The 18,128-nt window shown below is 40.3% G+C and overlaps 1 protein-coding gene across 1 annotated transcript in view; it reads left to right on the top strand.

Moving 5' to 3' along the window:
* PLCL1 (phospholipase C like 1 (inactive)) overlaps positions 1 to 18,128 on the top strand; it is a 179,586-nt gene that overhangs the window by 112,956 nt on the left and 48,502 nt on the right. The window lies entirely within an intron of this gene.

Consider the following 18,128-nt stretch of genomic DNA (forward strand, 5'->3'; position numbering starts at 1 on the left):
GTAAAGCAGACCATTATTATTGGGGGGTGAGGCCAAATATAGTGGCACACCTGTGCAGCTCAACAGGAGTTACTTTTATAAAAGTATCTTTATGTGCAAATTGTGTTGATCTTAATTTGAAAACAGCAGCAATATGCTTAACAGACTTAAGTAAAACGTGAATAGTCACTTGACAGATGAGAGGTTTTTTGTCTTTTTATTTGTTCATATAGGCTCCTGTTAAAAGCTGATGCTTTCTGTTATACACAATTTTGAAATAGCTTTTAATAATCCGACTTTAAGCCTCAAATGTTGTACTTAACTGTTAATTAATAGAAGCCTGAATCAGATTAAGAGTTGAAAGTTCTTACACAGGGAGCAAAGTTCAGATGTACTATCTGTAAAGAACTTACAGTAAATGCAACCCCAGGTGTAAGAATGTTGAGGCACTGTGCTGGGTGTGGTAAGCAGCAGTTACACTAGAGATGCTGTAGATAGGAGAATGTAGATTCTTTATCTTGCTCTGCTCTTGAGACTCTTGGTGCGGTAACAGAAACCTCAGCCTGTGCTAATGGGAGCAGGGCTTCTTGGGGACTGTGCAGCAGATATTTTCAGTGCATTAGAGGTATTAACCTGTCAGTCAGCTTGGAAGAACAAACTGAATGCTTTTAAAGATAAATCTGTAACACTGTTTTTCAGTAGTACACTGCATTTTCTGAGAAATGTCAACTAACACCCAAAAAACTTTGATTTATTAAGCAGTTGGTAAGCTACAGAATTGGTGTTTGTCCTGCTGTAATTAGTTATCTATAATGAAGCCCTACATAGGTGTTAGGCACATGGAGGTGAAATTATGTGTATATATTCCTTTGTAGAGCTTCATATTTTAAATTTGTTTGTGCAGGTCCATACTTGAGACTTGATCACTGAATTCCCTTCCACCAGATTGCCAAGTGCTTTTTGTTGATATGGACTTCAGTTGGGCCATGCTTTGCAAATTTTATGGAAAAGAATAGCTCATACGGACTTCATATGCATTCATTAATTGCTTTTTTCTCTTTTATCCCTTCTGATAGAGAAGTTTAAGGGATAGTGAGCTTTGAGGATCTAGATTTGCCCTTTTTGGGGAAGGTGGGGATGCTGACATGACAGATGAGCATGGCCAGAGCTTGGGGGTAGGTCATGGTTGTCCTTGGAGGAAAGCAGTATTGCTGTGGCAATATCCATCTGCTGTTTGCATACTTGTGTATTCTGGTTTCCCTGTTGCATTATTGGCAGTGTTTAACAAGGCATGTCACTTATGCTTGTCTTGTGATCTCTTATCAGTTAAAGCCACATTTGCAAGGAGCAGAGAGTACATTCCCAGTCTGATGGACCATCCCAAACCAGTCAGTCTGGACGGACTTTCTGAATGCCATGAAAATAATAGTTTAGTTGTTGTGTGACAACTAAATGCTTTAAAAATTATTTTTGTAATGGATTACTTATATTTGCATTGCAGCTTATGAGTCTGTGTCAGTGCCACAGCACGAGGCATACTCATCCCATAGGAATGGTCCTCTGCTGGCAGAGTAAGTAGAGAGGGCCTCCTTCCTGGCTGTGCCCCTCTCTCTTCTGGTGTGCCTTCCCCCTGCCTCCCACCTGTGTACCCTGGTGCCTCCACTGAGTGAAGGAAGGCAGAATTTAATCTGGAGGGGAAGCTGTTCTGCCTGAGTGGGCAAATAGAAGGAAACTGTCTCATTGACTGTGATGCTTTAATCTTTTTTTATGAGCTACCTGGAGTGCAGAGCCCTTTATTTGATCCACCATTAGAGCTGGCAGGGGCACAGCAGGATCTCTGCTAGTTTGAGCTGAAGGTTTGAGTAGCTTTTGCCAGCTGCCTTCCCCTTGGCAAATCTCCCTGTGAGCAGAAGCGAGAGCAGGGTGTCTTGGTGTGTGCAGCTGGATGCAGCCCCCGGGAAGCCCAGCAGCAGCTGTGCTGTGGCAGGGCTGGGCTCCTGCTTCCTTGGGAAGCCCAGCAGCAGCTGTTCCCTGAGTGCTCTGCTGTGGCAGGGCTGGGCTCCTGCTTCCTCTCCTGGTCTTGGGAGAGCCTGTGCATCCACGGCAGATGGGTGGGAGCAGTGCCCGTGTTTCCTGAAGGTTCAGTCCTGCAGGCCCTCGTGTGGGCCAAGGGCTGCCATCCCCTCACTGCACGCTGGCAGCGTGCCTGGTGAATCTGCTTTGCACGTGGGCTGCATTGAATCTGTATGAAAGGAAATGGTGCATCCTTGTTTACCTTTTACCTTTCCATGTCCTCCTGCAGTTGCTCCCTCCTCCCTGTTGAACTGCAGCCCCTAGGCAGGGACTTGCCATCATCTTGGCAGGGATGTTCCTGCTGCAGCATGACAAGCTAGCAAGGACCTTCCCTTCCTTAGCCTCACTGGGTCCGTAGGCTCCCTTCCCTTTCCCTTGTCCCCTCCAGGCAGGGGAAGAGGCTTCCATCTTCCTCCTTAAAACATTCACCTTGTTGACTGTGACCACTTATTTATAGTGTGTGCCTAAGCTGTGATGTTTGACCTCCCTGTGTGGCTGGGGCAAAATTCTGTCTGCCAGAGAGACTGACTGGGCTCTCGGCTTGCTCAAGAGAAGGAGTTTTAGTCTATAATGTAACAGATGAGTGAAAAGCTCTAAATGGAAAATCAATGGCAGGCTAATGATCACAGCCAGAGTAATGGTTTTAAATCCCTGTTTTTCATATCTTGTAAATGAATATAAAAGTTAGCAGTTTCAAAGGAGATGTTGAACAATGTAGCATGAGTGTTAAATTTAGCATGAATTGGGGGAGAATGAGGAGAGCAGCATATGGTCACATTAAACACAGGAGCCATGAGTGAGACAGGCCATCGTGTTCCCACAGCCACAGCACTGGGAATGGAGAGGGATTCATGGGAAAATGCACCCTTGAAATCCTGGTGGGTTTGTTGCTCTTTCCACAGAAACCTTGAACTTTTTTGTTTAAAGTAAGCTGCTTACATCAGTGGGAAGCTTAACAGCGCTTGAAACAGCTCCCCACCCACTTTCCATTTTTGTTGAGGGTGAAAAATACTGATGAGTGGAGCCTGATAAGGTCAGTTCATTTAATGCAAATCTTGAGTCCATTTTGCAATTAAATATACTTTCATTTTTCACAAACTCTTTTCCACTTCCATTTTAAAATTACTCTTGCATAACATAGGAAATGTCTTAAACCACCACCCCATAGAACATATGTGGTAATATAGAGAAGAAAATAACTGCTCTTACTAGGCTTTATCTCAAACTGTATGATTTATTGTTACTGCTCTGTGTAATTTCTCTTTATTGTTAGCACAGTATTTATTTTTAATTATTATTAACACACTTATTCTGTTTTAATAGCCTGACTGATGAGCCAGTGTATTTTCTGAGTGTCTTTTAAATTAAATTTCCTTTTAAGATTTTTTTTTTATTTTAGAAATTAGAACAATGCAAGTAATATTCAACCTTTTAGGCCAACTGTTGCCTCTTTTTTCACACACCTACCATTGCTGTGCAGCACCCCGTTGCAACAGCTGGTTGCTGCCATCACACAACTGTTTACTAACCACTAATTATAGCACTCCACAATAGAAAAGAAAACATTGAGCATACTGTGTTGGTATTTTTAAGGGTAGCTAGCTGGTTTTATTTCCTACTACTCTTGTTAGTTGCATGTTAGCTAACTTGCACCCCAGTGTGTTCTGCTGAAGGTTGTTTATATCACCCATGCTGAGGTCTTGTCAGGCTGTGGTTGTTGTTATTTTGCTGATGACAGGGCTATAAATTAATTTTGAATTGGATAGCTCTGGGAGACAAAACTCCCACATGTAAGAAATGGTCCACAAACAGATGAAAATTTGTGTTTGAACACCAACCATTGTTTGTGACTTTTTTTTTAATACAAATATTTTTTAATTTAATAAGGAAAGACAGAATAGGATTGAGCTTCACTGTGCAAGGGGAGCCAAGTTTCAGCATAGGTGAACTACTTGGGGCACTGGAGGTTCATGATCTGAATAAGCAAAATCTCTCAGAAAGTCCTAAAACCATCTGGGCTGGCAGTGCATAGCTGGAGGGGGTAATGCAGTCTTGGTATCTCAAGAGCACATCTGTGCTAACCAAGTCATTGGGTTTTGCTCTGTCTCTCTCTTTCATCTTTCTTAATATATTTATAGAAGAGAAGTACTTCCAGACACATCTTCCTACAAAGAGGACTTGTGAGAAACATTATGTGCTTTCAAATAAGGAATGAAATGTACTCGCTGATCAATTTTCTGTCCTCATTAAGTCTCTCAGAGGTGAGTTCAAGGGAAGAAATAAAGATGGGAAGAGTTTGGAAATGAAGTATATTTACAATGAAAAAAGATAACTCAAGAATACTGAAAAAGGCTGAAACTCAATGGCTGGAGAGATGGAGAACAGACTCAATTATCCTAATGTGCAGCTGCACTACCACATGTATTGTTTTCACTTTACTATCAGATATTTAATGCACGTGGGTAGCCAATGTTCTCTTTTTGTTTGTTCTAAATATTTCCTATGTGTAATGCAGTAAAAGATGTTGTTCTCTGTTGTTAGAACAGAACAATTTGGTAAAGAAACACTCATCAGTGTTTGCACACACTACATATTTAATGACAGACTAATAATAGAAAGCTTATTCATGTAATAAAGGAAAGGTAAAAAAAATAATGGCAAGCAAACTCATACCTTGAATCTGGAATTTCAGTTTCAGGAAAAGAATCTTATCATAGTGATCCACTTCTAGTAATTAGTTGTAATTCACTGTTAGACCAAATTTGCATACAGTGTGCAAGGTGAACCTCTCCTGTTCCTGGATGCACAAGTGAGATTATTTCTGTGTTGTGTTCCTGGAAATTCCAAAGGTGCACAAAAGAGCATCGTTTTGGTTTCTACCAAGCAGGAATGTGTCTGTAGCCAGCAAGGTCCCAGAGCTCTGAAACTCGGATTTCCACTATGTAGACTATTTCACTTGGGGGGAGAAGGGGCAAGATGAGTTTTTTGGGTCTTGAAGGGAAGTTATACTAAATTGTTCCCTGTTTGAGGTAAGGTTCATTTCTTGGATTTGAGCTTACAGTGAGACAGGCAAAAATAGTGTTAATGCACAGCTATGTATGAGCAGTATTTTCCATTTATCTGACAGATGAAACAACGCTGCTGAAGTTTAATGAACAAATGAAGTAATCGTGCATTATCTTGTGAGATAGTCCTTATAAGAAACAGAAGTATATAAATCTAAAATCTCCATAAATGAGGGAAGATGAGGAAAAACATTCAGATAATTCTGCTGGTTTTCCACAATGTTGCATGATTTGCTATTTTATTCTTCTTTATTTATTATTTTATTCATCTTTATTTATTACTTTATTCTTCTTATTTTATTTATTACTTTATTATTCTGGCTAAATTTTGAGGTGCAAACTTCATTAAAACAATCCTTCTTCTATCATCAGTTTCTTATATTTGCTGGTGTTTCAGAAGATATGTGAGCTAATAATTCTTGAGTTTAGGCAAGACCAGTTTGCTTTCTCCCCATACATTATATGTTGACAGACATAGCATGCATTCATTCCACTGTTTCCTCTTCCTTCTAATTTTCATAGAGCGAGAGAGAAGCAGCTAAACATGTGAGGGGAAAAAAAGAAAATTGATAAACATCCTTTATAATGTTTGCTGATGGGGAGGATAAAGGAGGATTCAGCATAGAAGGCCCCAGTTAGGCACACACTAGTGAATGAGCAGTTTACTTTTAGCTGGCTGTTTGCACCAGAAGGAAGTACCTTCAGTGAGAAGAGAGTTCTCAGGTTTTGCAGCAGCCCTAGAAGCAGGACCATGCTTTGTTTTCCACCTGCTCTGCTGCATGTGTGCAGGCATTTGGAGTTGAGTTAAGGTTTCACATGACCCTGAGATTGTCTCTATCACATAAGGGATGAGAACAAGTCCTGACAACCTCCAGGATGCAGGGGAAGATTTAAGAAAATGCACTGTCATATTTGGTTTTTTCCTTGCTCTTTATCAAGCTCAGGTCTCCCTAATCTTGGCAATGGCACCTCAAAATACAGGTTACATGTTAGGCCTATTCAGTGACAATACTTTTTATTTGTCAGTCAGCACCAGGAAGGTAAGGGGCAATTGGATTGATCTTTAGTCTTTACATGCAGTGGAAGTCTACATCTTCCCTTTGCTTTCTTGTCTCAGTAGACTGTGGAGGGAGATCAAGGAGGAGGGGGACTTTCAGTGAGAGAAGAGTGGGAAGGTGAATGCCATCTTGTGACTAGCTCCTTGCTGTGTGTCCTTCAGAATCAGCAGTTTGGTGTGTGGGACATTTGCATGCAGCTTACACTTTGGAATGTGCATGTCAGAAGCAAATTGCCTTGGGAAGACAATTATAGGTCAAACACATTTCATATTTTTCCATATGCTTCATTGTGAATACGTACAGAATAACATTGCTTTTATATAGGCTGCTTTTTGACTACAGTGAAGTCTCTCAATGTTGCTTGGAGCTCAAGAATTAAGTAGTTTTAAATGGGGTTTATAATCTGAGATAGCTGAAGCTATTTTTAACATGTAGGGTGTGATTTGGCTCTCTTGTGTTCTCAGTTTTATCCATTGTAGCGTGGCTGATAAGAGCTGTTGTTGCGTGCTGTGCGTTCTTTGTCTCAGCCATGAGGATGCTGACTTCCTCCCTTTTATTTCAGGAGGTCATTAGTGCTGATGAGATTAGAGGTTTATAACTTCAGGTCCAAGTCATTATTCCTAATTTAATCAATGTATTTGAAAATGTTTCCTCTAATAAAATTGTAATGACTTTATATGATTTGTCATGCTTATCAAAAACATGGTTTAAAAATTTTTGTATTTTGAGACCCTGAGCTTCTGAAGAGTAGACATTAGTACATCATTGCTAGGCCAATTTCCTGCCTCTCTGTCTGTCTGCACTGTAAATCAGAATAACCTAGTCAGTGTAATCACAGTGATGTACAGCCAGCCTGGCACTGGAGTCAGGCCTTTGCAAACAGCATAAAACCCTGGGAGAGGTCCCTTGTGCGTGATTGCTTCTCTGCCGCCACCTTCATCATTCAGCAGGGTGCTTTGCCTCCCTAGGAAAGAGAATATCAGCGGGCTCATGATAAAGGAAAAAATAACCATCTATAATGTAGAGGCTTGACTGGAGAAATGGCTTTTATGTTGCAAGGGGAATGAGCTAAATAGCCTCCCACAGTAACTAAGGTAAGGGGAAAGCAATAGTGTTACAATAGGGCTGGGTGTTAGTTTAGAGGCTCTTGAAGAAAATGAATCCAAATGCTTGGTTTTCAGGAATGCTCCTGGAATGTGCTAGGACTACTATTTAATTCAAATTACATTTCTCATAAGGTGTACTGTATGCATTTGTGTTCAGGCAGGTGAAGAAGGAACAGGGGACATGAATTTAGTATATGCCAGGTGGATGAGTCCCCTGCTTGAACACACAGCTGCTGCTGCTCCGTGTGCTGGTCCCCCCAGGTCAGCTTTTGTGGGTTGGAGAAGGAATGGAAATCATGTGAGTGATTTTGATCTTGCAGGTGATGAAATTATGCAAGGGGGGAGGATTTGACTGTGTCTGAGGTCGAATGAGGGGTCTGTGGGAGGGATGACAATTTTATGAGCTCTTGGCATTGTTTAGTGTCCAGAAAGCAGGGTGGTGGAGTTGTTAGGGGTGGGTGCAGTTGTGATGGAGGGGCTGCTGTCAGACAGTGCAATGCACTGGCAGCAGAGGGGAGTCAGCTCACTGGGATTCCCTGCATGGACTTTGGGGTGGTACTGCTTCTCAATGCTCCTGGAGAGGAAAAGCCTCCCTGCAGGGCAGTGCTTACGGTACAAATGACCAAGTCCTACTGCACTCTGCCTCTAACCCTTCTCAGTCTGAAAGCAGTGTGTGGGTAAGAACACCAAGAGAGGTTTTTGCCTGTGTGTTTTAGCAGCGTGGTGGCTGCAGATACGGCAGCGTAACTGGCAAATCACAGTAGGCAGATGGCAGGTCTCGCACTAGGAGAGGATGTGTAAACGACCAAAGATAGGTTTTAACAGCCTTTTTCAAAGCCAGAAGTTTGTCACTGTATAAGCTCTCAGTCTAAACATCCCTGTGAAATTTCAAGCCTCAAGTCTACTAGTAGTTTATTAAACACTTTTGGCAACTGAAATGGATGCTGTGAGTCACTGTGTGCACGCATGAGTGGGGGTGTCTTGCATGTCGCAGGCATTTGCTGCCTCTGTGCTGGTTGATGGGCTTACCCAGCTGGCCAACCTGCCTCAGGTCTGCACAGGACGAGCAGAAGGAAAACCAACCCTTGGAAACAGTCATGCACAAAATGCTTTTGTTTGTTGACAAGCTAGGGCAGAGCCACTGCCCGTAAAGCGGTGACATACTGAGTGTGTCTGGCTGTCCCGGTGTGTCTCTGCCCTTGGGCGTCCATTGGAAGCATGAGCCTCTGCTGCCACTGGAGGCTTGGTTCAGTTTGACCTTTAGTCTTAGGGATAAGAACTGCTGATTGCCTTCTGTATCCCCCGTCTTTGCTGTGTAGGGCTGCGTGGGGATGTGCTGGTGCTCTGCAGGCAGATGAAAAGATCAGGCTGGCTTTTCTCCCCTTCTGACTGCTATTCTTTTTTTTTTCCAGACTGATCTGTTTTAACAGCAAGACTCAGTTAAGGAGAAGAGTATTTCCTGTACATATTGCCCTGTGCAAATATGTAATGTAATTCAGCTCTGTGGAGCTGCCATATTTTCTTCTAACATCAGTGCTGGCGCTGCCCATTAGTAATATCCATTTTCTTTTTTCAGGTGTTTTAAGACTGTAGAGAAATAATTTCTATTTCCCAGGACCTAACAGGTAGAGTGATGTTAGCCACCTCAGCAAGTAAGCTAAGGATAAATACAGCCAGATTACCACAAAATTGGGATCAAACCATTAGCAGCTGGAGCAGCAGATCACCATCAAATCAGCAATCCAAAACTAACTGTAGTGGTTAAAATACCCTCCTTTTATTGATGTCAATAGTGCAACTCTCAGTAACATTTGTTGAGAAGGAAATGTGCTCTCAGGAGAACCAAGGTTTTCTTTTTCATATGCTTTTTTAATGATGATGGAAAGCTGAAGAGAGTGAGGTGTCAAAAGCTCTATCTTGTCCCCTTCTGAAGTGTGCTGCTGATGCCTGACAGCCACTTCTACATGGGCCCCTGTTTATTACTTCTGCCCTTTGTTTATATTTTTTCGCCCTCTTTGTGTATTGCTATTCTCACTGGTCTTTTTCCCTTTTTTTCTTTGACTTGAACTCTGTGACTCATGCCTTTATTTTTCTTTATGTTCCCACTCTCCTTAAGGGCTCCCCACTCACTGTAAGAGTACATTGCAATATACAACATTTCATTGTCTCTCTTATTTATTTCATAACTAGAAAATGAAATGAAGTCATGGAATGGGATTTATTTATGGAATCAGAGAAAGTGTTTCAGCAAATGACCAGCAGCATCAGTAGAGCCTGGTTGTATATGGTGCTGTGTCCGAATCATGTGTGCACTTAGAAATTCAGGCTGAAGCTGGTGACTAGTTTGAGGAGGACAAAGTTTATTACTTTTACTTCTTTGAACCAAACAGATGAGCCTCTGGAAACATCAGAAATCATAGCTTTGGAGAGAAGAGCTGCAGGGCTCACTTCGTGACAGTGATCCTGTAGATCTTGCATGTAGATTGAACAGTCTGATGAAAATCATTGTGAGTTTGAAGTTAGGAATAGGTCCAAAATGGGGAGCACCACCTGGGAGCTGTTGGTAGGTGAATGCTGGTGTGTCAAACCATGTTAGGTCATTTGAAGCAATTAGCAGTGGGAAGAAGTGGGGTTAGGCTTCTCTAGAGCAGCAGCTCTGGAAAGTGGATATTGCACTGCATGGCTCCCCTGTTATCACTTCTCTCCTGGTGAATGTTTTTGGAGAGGTGGAAGGTGGTCTTCAGCCGCTGCTGGGGGAAGCTGAGGCAGATGAGCACACACTGTGTGTGTTTGTGTGGGTTGCTGGTGGAGTTCAAGGCTTCTGTTTTGCTAAGGGGCCATTTTTGGCTTGGTGAGTGAAAAAACTGTTTGGAGTTTCCTGAGTCATGTACTATTACTGCTATACTGCATTTAGGAACTATTTCCTTTTGTTTTCCTGCTATTTGACTAACAGAGTTCAGCTAGACAGCCCTTGATCCTGCTGGCATGTTACTGGCAGTGAAAGATGAGTTTAGAAAGAAAATAGACCCCTGAAACTTAATTCAGTGGTGCCAGTCCCTGCTGCTGGCTGAGTAGACTATTGTTTCAAACTCATGCTCTTAGGTGTTTCTTCTTATTTTTTGTTTTATTTGCATTAGGGAGAAGATAAATTGGTTCAGCAGCATCTGTGCATCACCACTGACATTTTAATTTTCAGTTAAAAGATTTTAATGAAAATCCAACATAATTCAGTATGAAAAATGAGATTGAATTGGTATTATACATGCAGACTGAACCAATGTCAATTTACGTATCAGTTTCAGGAACAGCTCTGTCTGATTAATTCAGGCGGTAGCAATGTTTGCTGTTAAGGGGCTCTAGTTGCTCTTTTTATATAATTCTGCTGTTATTCTACCAAGATAATTATAGAGACAGAAGCTTTGTGCTGGTTTTCCCAGTTTCTCTCTGATAGAGTTCTTTTCTTCTTCTGCTTCTCTGTCTCTTTCTGGATGCTGTGTAAGCATCCCTGCAAGATGTTATTGCCCTCTGGGCTTCAAGGAGAGATTTGTGTAGAGAAAATGTTTGCTCTTGCAATGCCTCAGAATGTACCAAGCTTTTTTTTATTATTATGCAAGTTGCATTTGGAAAGGTGTTGGTGGAATCCCTTCATGGCTCTCGTTTTAGCTGTGTGTGATGTGTTCTTATACAGCTGCATGCTAGTGCTTGTGTCCGTGCGTCCTGTCTCAAGCCACAGGACTTAGCACAGCTTTACTCTCAATTCCTTGTGTTAGTCACAAATGGAGTATAAACATGTCCAGGATGTGTATTTAAAATGCATCTATTTGCCAAACACTGTCTCTTTGCAAAGGCCTAAATGGAAAACACAAGATGATTTTCCAGGCCTTAAGTCCCATTTTTCCCTGTAGAGTAAACACCTGCATCTGATCAACTTGAGGCATTTTCTGTCTCTGAAAATTCTGATTAAGCTATGGGCAGCATGTAATTTTCATGGTGAAGCTGTGCATATGGCCTGCTTTGGAACCTGGTTTTGAGTTTGTGCAGAAGTTCTGCACAAGGTCTGCCGAAAGAAACATTTTTTCATGTTGTCACTGTATAAGTCTTTAAAAAGGAAATGGCAGAGGTAGTGTGGCACTTCTGCATATGTTTTCTGGTATTATGTGAGTAAGATCTCTCAAATACAAGAAGGAAAAACAATTACAATTAAACTTTTAAGAAACCAGCATATGGTATTATCCAAACTGAGCCATTTATTATACCTTAATTATTGGGGGAACTCATGGTGAAAAGGGTATGGTTTAGGTTAAGAGGCTTCAAGTCCATGTCTCCTGCCTGCCCTGAGATTATCTTTATGGTTAGAAATGAAAAGGGTTGTTTTCATATATGTAGTCTGTCTTTTTTTCTGGAAGATATTCCAAGCAATCATGTTGAAAAAACACTTGGGAATGACGTGTGGTGTCTTTTCTGCAAAGAAACATTTTATTTTACCAAGACAACTGTTTGACTTATTTCTGCTGCATGCTGCTACATTCCTACCATGAAGATATGATTCACAAAACATGTAGGCTTGATACAGAGCTTGAGCAGTCTCTGAAAACAGAGGGGCGGTTTTGTGGCTCGGTGTTACAACATGTCAGCAGCATTCACAGCATGTCTGCCTTCTGTTTCCTGCATGATTGTGGATGCCTCAGAGATCAGCAAAGCACTAAAATATCTCTTTAAGTTTCACTGAATACAGTAGATCTGTGTTTAAATGCCTCATTGACTCAGCAAGAGCTGGGGATGTATCATCAGATCTGTGCTTCATGCAAAACGGAATAATAGAACTTGTGTTTATGTGGATATCACTCTGGAGTCAGATCTGTAGCTTCAGTGGTTGTAAGTACCTCTGACTCTGTGGAAAATATATGTGGCATGTGTACCTGAGTTTTTCAGAAACAGGATGCAAGGAAAACCTGCTTCATATGCAGTCTTGTGTATGTGCCTATTGGATTTCAGAATTCAATTTCAAGCCCTGTATTTTCAGGCAGCAGAGAAAGAGGAAGCTCCAAGCTTAGCATAAAGGTATCCAGAATGAGTGGGTCACCAAAAGTAAACTCTAAACTGTGGAAGGTAACAGCCCAGCTCAGTTAATACTCTAAAAGTGTTCTACCCTTCAGTTCTTCACAGGTTTAGATATACCACTTTGCCTGCTTCTGGTAATCACGTTGACCCTGAAATCAAAGCATATATTCAGACCCACTTCAAAATTTGTCCTTTGTAGTTTAGTATTGTGGGTGATTTCTGGATGGTGTAGTTTTCATGGTTTCATACACTTACCAAGTGAAAGTGCACCTGAGTTTATTCTGGGGCACATTCTTACTGATAGGAGAAAACAGTTTTCTGTGAGAGTTTAGGAAGGAACCACAGATTGAGATTGGGTTATGCCAATTTACACCCAAAATCTCTGTCTCGATGTGGTGGTGCACAGTGCAGTGCTTGTTGAATTACCACATTTCACTTGAAGCTCTGAAATCAGTGTTTGAGTTTTAAAATACCAGCAAATGGTTGCAGGCTGGAACATTCCTTTTATATCAGGGCAGTAATGCTATTTCAGTTTGCTGAGCAAAACTGAAAGTGTGCTTTGATTAACAGAGTAATTTAGCAATTACAGAATATCTGATGTGCCTCAATTTACCTAGTAGCTGAGCAACTCAGTGACAGGTAATGTGTCACTTTTAATTGTCTTTGCAAAATGAGTTAGAATTGTATTATTTCCCAGAGTACATAGTTAAAAAACACATTTGCCACTTTACTGCTTTACCAGGAGTTGATTATTTTTCTCTTAGTTACTAAAGAACCCAGATGAAAACACTCTATGGGAAAGAAAATAAATTGATTTGGCTTATGTATAGGCATAAGGAGGAACATATTTTTAATAAGCTTCAATATTGATTCAAAGTGAGAAAACAGCAGAGACAAAACCTACTGAAATTAATAAGGTATGGAGTTTAGTGTTGATGGTAGTTCTAAAAAGATTTAATTTTTGTTACTCTGTCTGTAAAATATCTGGTTCTGTTCAAGTGTTTTTGTACTTTTCTCCTGACTCCAAAGATGCCTTAAAATAGTATTTCCAGAAAATACTGTATAGTTAAGAATAGGACTTCCACAAATCTCATACATTGCTCCTGTGGGCTAGGTTCTGCATTCATTAAATTGAGCTAAATAAACAACAATTGCCTTGTGTGAACTAAGGGACTTCAGTGTGATTCGGCTCCGTGTGAGCATTAGGGCATTCATATTTTACTGCAGCCTCTGCTGCTGAACTACAAGACAGAAGCATGTGCATACCATTTACCACATCCAAGGGCACTGTCTAGGCTGTTTTCTACCTTTTCTATATTTTTGCTTTAGGAAACATGATGATAGTGTTAGAAACTGCACTGCAAACATTGCATGCTGTATGCAGCAAGTAGAGCTGTTCTGCAATTACATAAGGTAGTTCAGATGAAAGAGCCTCTGTGTTCTGTGTCTGAGAGAGGAGACTTAATTAAGACAGACAAATTCTTCTGGGTATAACAAAGCAATTCTCCGGTTACAGCCCTGATTAGACTGCAGTTCTTCTAAATGCATTACCAAAGTCTTCGTTATTATAATTAAACAGATATAAAATATGTTGTCCCTTCATTGCATAAAGCTTTGCTTTAGGGTTAAGATGAGAAATTTCATCAAGAGCTTTGAAACAGAAAGCTGACAAGCAAAGCAGGTGATTTCTATATTTTTCTATAATTTTTGTAATTTTGTCCTTTTTAGTATTCCATTTAAAGACAGACACAGAAAATCTTAAGCAGTCTATTTACAGCAATGTTATTTTCCTGAGGCAACCAGCCAGGAAAAACTGGTGTCATCTGTAAAAATGGAGCTCAGACATTGGCCTCTTCCAGGTATGGTGGGTTTGGAGCAGTCCAGCCTGAGAATGGGTGTGCTTCCCTGTGTCCAGAGCACTCACTGCTGCTGGTTTCCTCCAGGGTGCTCTCTTGCTTACCTCTGGCCTCTTCTTTCCAAGAGTTAGCAAGTCCTGCCGCTGAACAGAGATGTTGCTCCAAGGTGAATAAAGGGAAAAAGTATACGTGTTTGGGAACATTAATTTCTCATACATCCAACTAAAGGAACTGATGAAAAATAACAAGAAAGAAGGGAAGGAGTTGATACTTCAAGAAGAAACTGACTTTTTCTCATCATTTGTCTTTTTACTGTATCTGTTTATGTAAAAAACACCATTAAATTTAGAATCTGTTTCCCTGGTGGGAGGGATTATTTTTAAAAGTCTCAAAAAGCCAGAGCTCTGGGATTTAAAAAGGACTTGAGGAGCTGTTGGATGAACAAATGCATAGTCACACCTATTTTACTCTAAATACAATATTAACAAATGAACAGTGTGACCGTGGGGACAGTGTGTGTGTAAGTGTTTGTAAGATTAAAGCTTAAAATGAGCAACAACTGCATCACACAGTTGTTGCAAATCATAATCTATTTTAAAGGGCCCATTGAATGAACTGTGAGTTCTGAGCTGATTTTTGTCTATGCAAAAGTGGCTCCCCAGTGCTCACTTATGTCACTCTTCTGCTACCACTTGTTCACACTCACAAAACTAACCGTGGCCAGTGTTTAGCTGTCCTTGAGTACCCTCTTGAATTGCTCTGGGCAGAGTCTTGGTGTTAATGACAACTGTGCAAGATAGGGGAAGCTTTGTGGTTTAGCAGTGGGGCCTGTGGCTTTTTGTCCTCGAGAAGGCAAATACCAAACTTGGACCTCTTAAAAGAAAAAGCTTCCCCAAACTTCTGGCCCAACTGCTCCTGCCCCCACTCCTAGACATCCCTTTTTCTGCCACGTATCTCCCCAGGTGAGGGGATGGGTGAAGACCTGGCAGAAGCTGGCTTTTCTCTGAAGGTGCTGAGATTTGTGTGTCAGAAACATTTCTGAGTCTTGTGTAAACCATGAAACAAATCCAGAGCAGACAGTGTGTCCTCAGGGTCCTTCTGGGCTTCTGAGCTGAACTAGAAGCCAGGAGGTTCCCACTCTTCTGGCTGCAAATCCAACATTTTTCTTCTTGCTCACCATTTTCTAAATGTTGCAAGTGACTTGGAGATTTGAAGTGTTACTTTCTCCACATAAGTGCTAAGTTATGTTGCAGCTGTAGTTATACAGCAGTTAGAGTTAATTTTTTTTCTAAAACCCCTATAACCACTAGTTCATAAAATTAAATATTAACTGGATGGAGGCAATTACACCAGGTTGGTGATATGCTTAAACTGTAAAAATTCATGTATAAAACACAAGGGATTGTAATACTCAAGCATGCACATAGTTTAATTCTAAGATAAAAGATTTATGATTATTTAGCAAATATATATATATATATATGTGGACAGGATAAAACTACATTATAATTACATTCCTTTAGTTGTTAAAAAAACCAAAACCAAATGAGCAATTGGGTTTTCTTCTCCCTAAGATATGGGCTCTGGGAAATAGGAAAGTTTTGCCCTTGAAGGTGGATAATTTTGAAGGAATGCGATTAAAAATTGTAGCACATCTCCATAGCAAATCACTTATTCTTTAAATAAATTGGATGTTTACGATGCTGCAGTTTGCAGCTTTTCAAGGTGCTTGTAACCTGCCTAATTTACTTCTTATTTTGATAAGTAATGAAAACATTCTGTGTCTGCATTGGGTAAAAATTTGGAATACGCCTACTTATGAGAGTCACATAATAAGATTTAATGAGGCTACCACAGCTGTTTCTTGAATCCTTCTTTCTTTTCTATTAATGGAGAAATCTGTGTTTTGCTTGTAAGGGAGATGCTTAATTTGTCATACCGTTGCTAAGTGCACCACTGAAATAATTGTTTCACTTGTACATTTTCAGCCCTGCCAACTCCTTTAGCAGTTTATGAGCAGTTTCATGGCTTGAAACTGCTCTGATACCAGCAGGCATGGTTTATGTGGAAACCTTGCTTTTCAGTCTAAGGGTGCTGAAGGGGGATGTCTGCTATGCACTGTGCCCATAGATGCAAAGCTAAAAAGCTGTAGATGGGAGTAAAATAAAAGTAGAAAATACTTGAGGAATTTTTGAGCCTGCGGTTAAGTACAGCCACATTTCGGTGCCCATATTGTAGAGGAGCAGTCAAAAGCTTTCTGCTGTCCCTGCTTTGTGATGGAGCTTGTTGACAAGGTGTGAGCACAGGGGTTAATAAATCACAAGCAGGACAGTGCCACCTCTACGCACATGAGGGGGCTGCTGCAGGGAGCTGTGCATTATAGGTCAGATAAAACACTGCCCTGTCTTGCCCATATGCTTCATATTTGCCTTTATGTATTTTAGCTCAACCTATTTTATAATTCAATTACGACTGACAATTGGAATTTAAAAAAAATCCCATTAAACCAGTTTCATTACCTAATTTTATTGATTTTTGTAACTTCATTGCTAATTTTAGGTATAGGGGCTTGTCTGAATCGGTGCAAATGTGATTAATGAAGAAATAATTTAAGTTGATTAAAAAGGGTTTAAAATAATGTGATTAGCCTGTTGAGATTTGTGTGGCTTATTGGATTACACATTTTATTCCTGGAGGACTGTGTAAGATTCAGAATGAAATTAAATTGGTCACCCTATTTTGGGCCCCCAGTGCTTGGTAATCTCTAGTGCCATGATACCAGACCAGAAGGCACAGTCCCATTCAACTGTTTTCTCTTGGAAAGATATGGGATTTAATTTTTGAGTTAATACCTAGATAATCAGGCCAAAAAATAGCACTGAAGTCTGGTCTGCTCTCCATTAAATAGGGCTTAAATGAAATCATGTTTGATCTCATGGGATGTCCTTTGGGAAGGAATCAGGTGCTGATGAAAAAGTGATGAAGACTCTACAGCCATCCTTGGGAGATTGTGACCATTGTCAGTTTTGCTTTTCTTGTTTAGACTCTTGACTTGATTTTGAATGTGTCTATTTCCAAGATTTAAAAGAATATATCACTCGATAGTACTGATCTTCTCATAATCTTTTATAATCATCTTCATAATCAATGATCCTTGTGGATCCTTTTGAGTTTCTAGGGGATCCATAAGGAAATGTAATTTGAAGAACTTCTTAAAGTACATTAACTAAGGGCTCAATTAAACTACTGAATTGATAGCACTATATTCTGAAAAAAAGAGCCCAGATATCCCTTAATTAGAGCATGGGGTGTCTGTTAAGTTTTTCCCTTATATTCAGGCACATTTTTATTAATAATAAAACAATAATTATCAATACAGACAATATATGTATTAAACTAAAAGAATCTGTAATCCTTTACTTGAATGTGTTTTCCAAAATCTTTCTGATTCTTGTGGCACTTGTGAATTTCCCAATTTTCAAGGTAATTTCTAAACTGAGAGCATCACATGATGGACAAATACAGCAATATTATAACTTTTCTATCCTGAGCAGATACTATGTTTATACAACCAAGTATACTGGTTTGTGTGTGATCTTTTTGTTATATTCTATGCTGATCATCCGTGATGACAAAGTTGGCTTCTTTTTAAGCCAGAATTATTCTCCTGCATCAGAGTCCTGTAAAGAAGAACTGGCCCTGTGTTTTTAGAATTACAGCCTTGTATTTTGCTCCTTATTGGCAGATACTTATTTTTTTATGTATTGCCTGTCAAGCAGTCTTTTGACTGCTGACTCACATTCTGTTATTCATCACTGTTGAAGCTTGGCTTTGTATCATCTCTAGACTCCATGTGTATTGATTTTATGCTTTCTTCCAGGTCACTCTAAAAATGCTAAATAGCACTGGGCTAAAGAATGGGTCCCTGCA

This window comes from Passer montanus, unplaced genomic scaffold (genome assembly GCF_014805655.1).
Source record: "Passer montanus isolate IOZ18808 unplaced genomic scaffold, ASM1480565v1 scaffold1, whole genome shotgun sequence".
Lineage (NCBI taxonomy): Eukaryota > Metazoa > Chordata > Aves > Passeriformes > Passeridae > Passer > Passer montanus.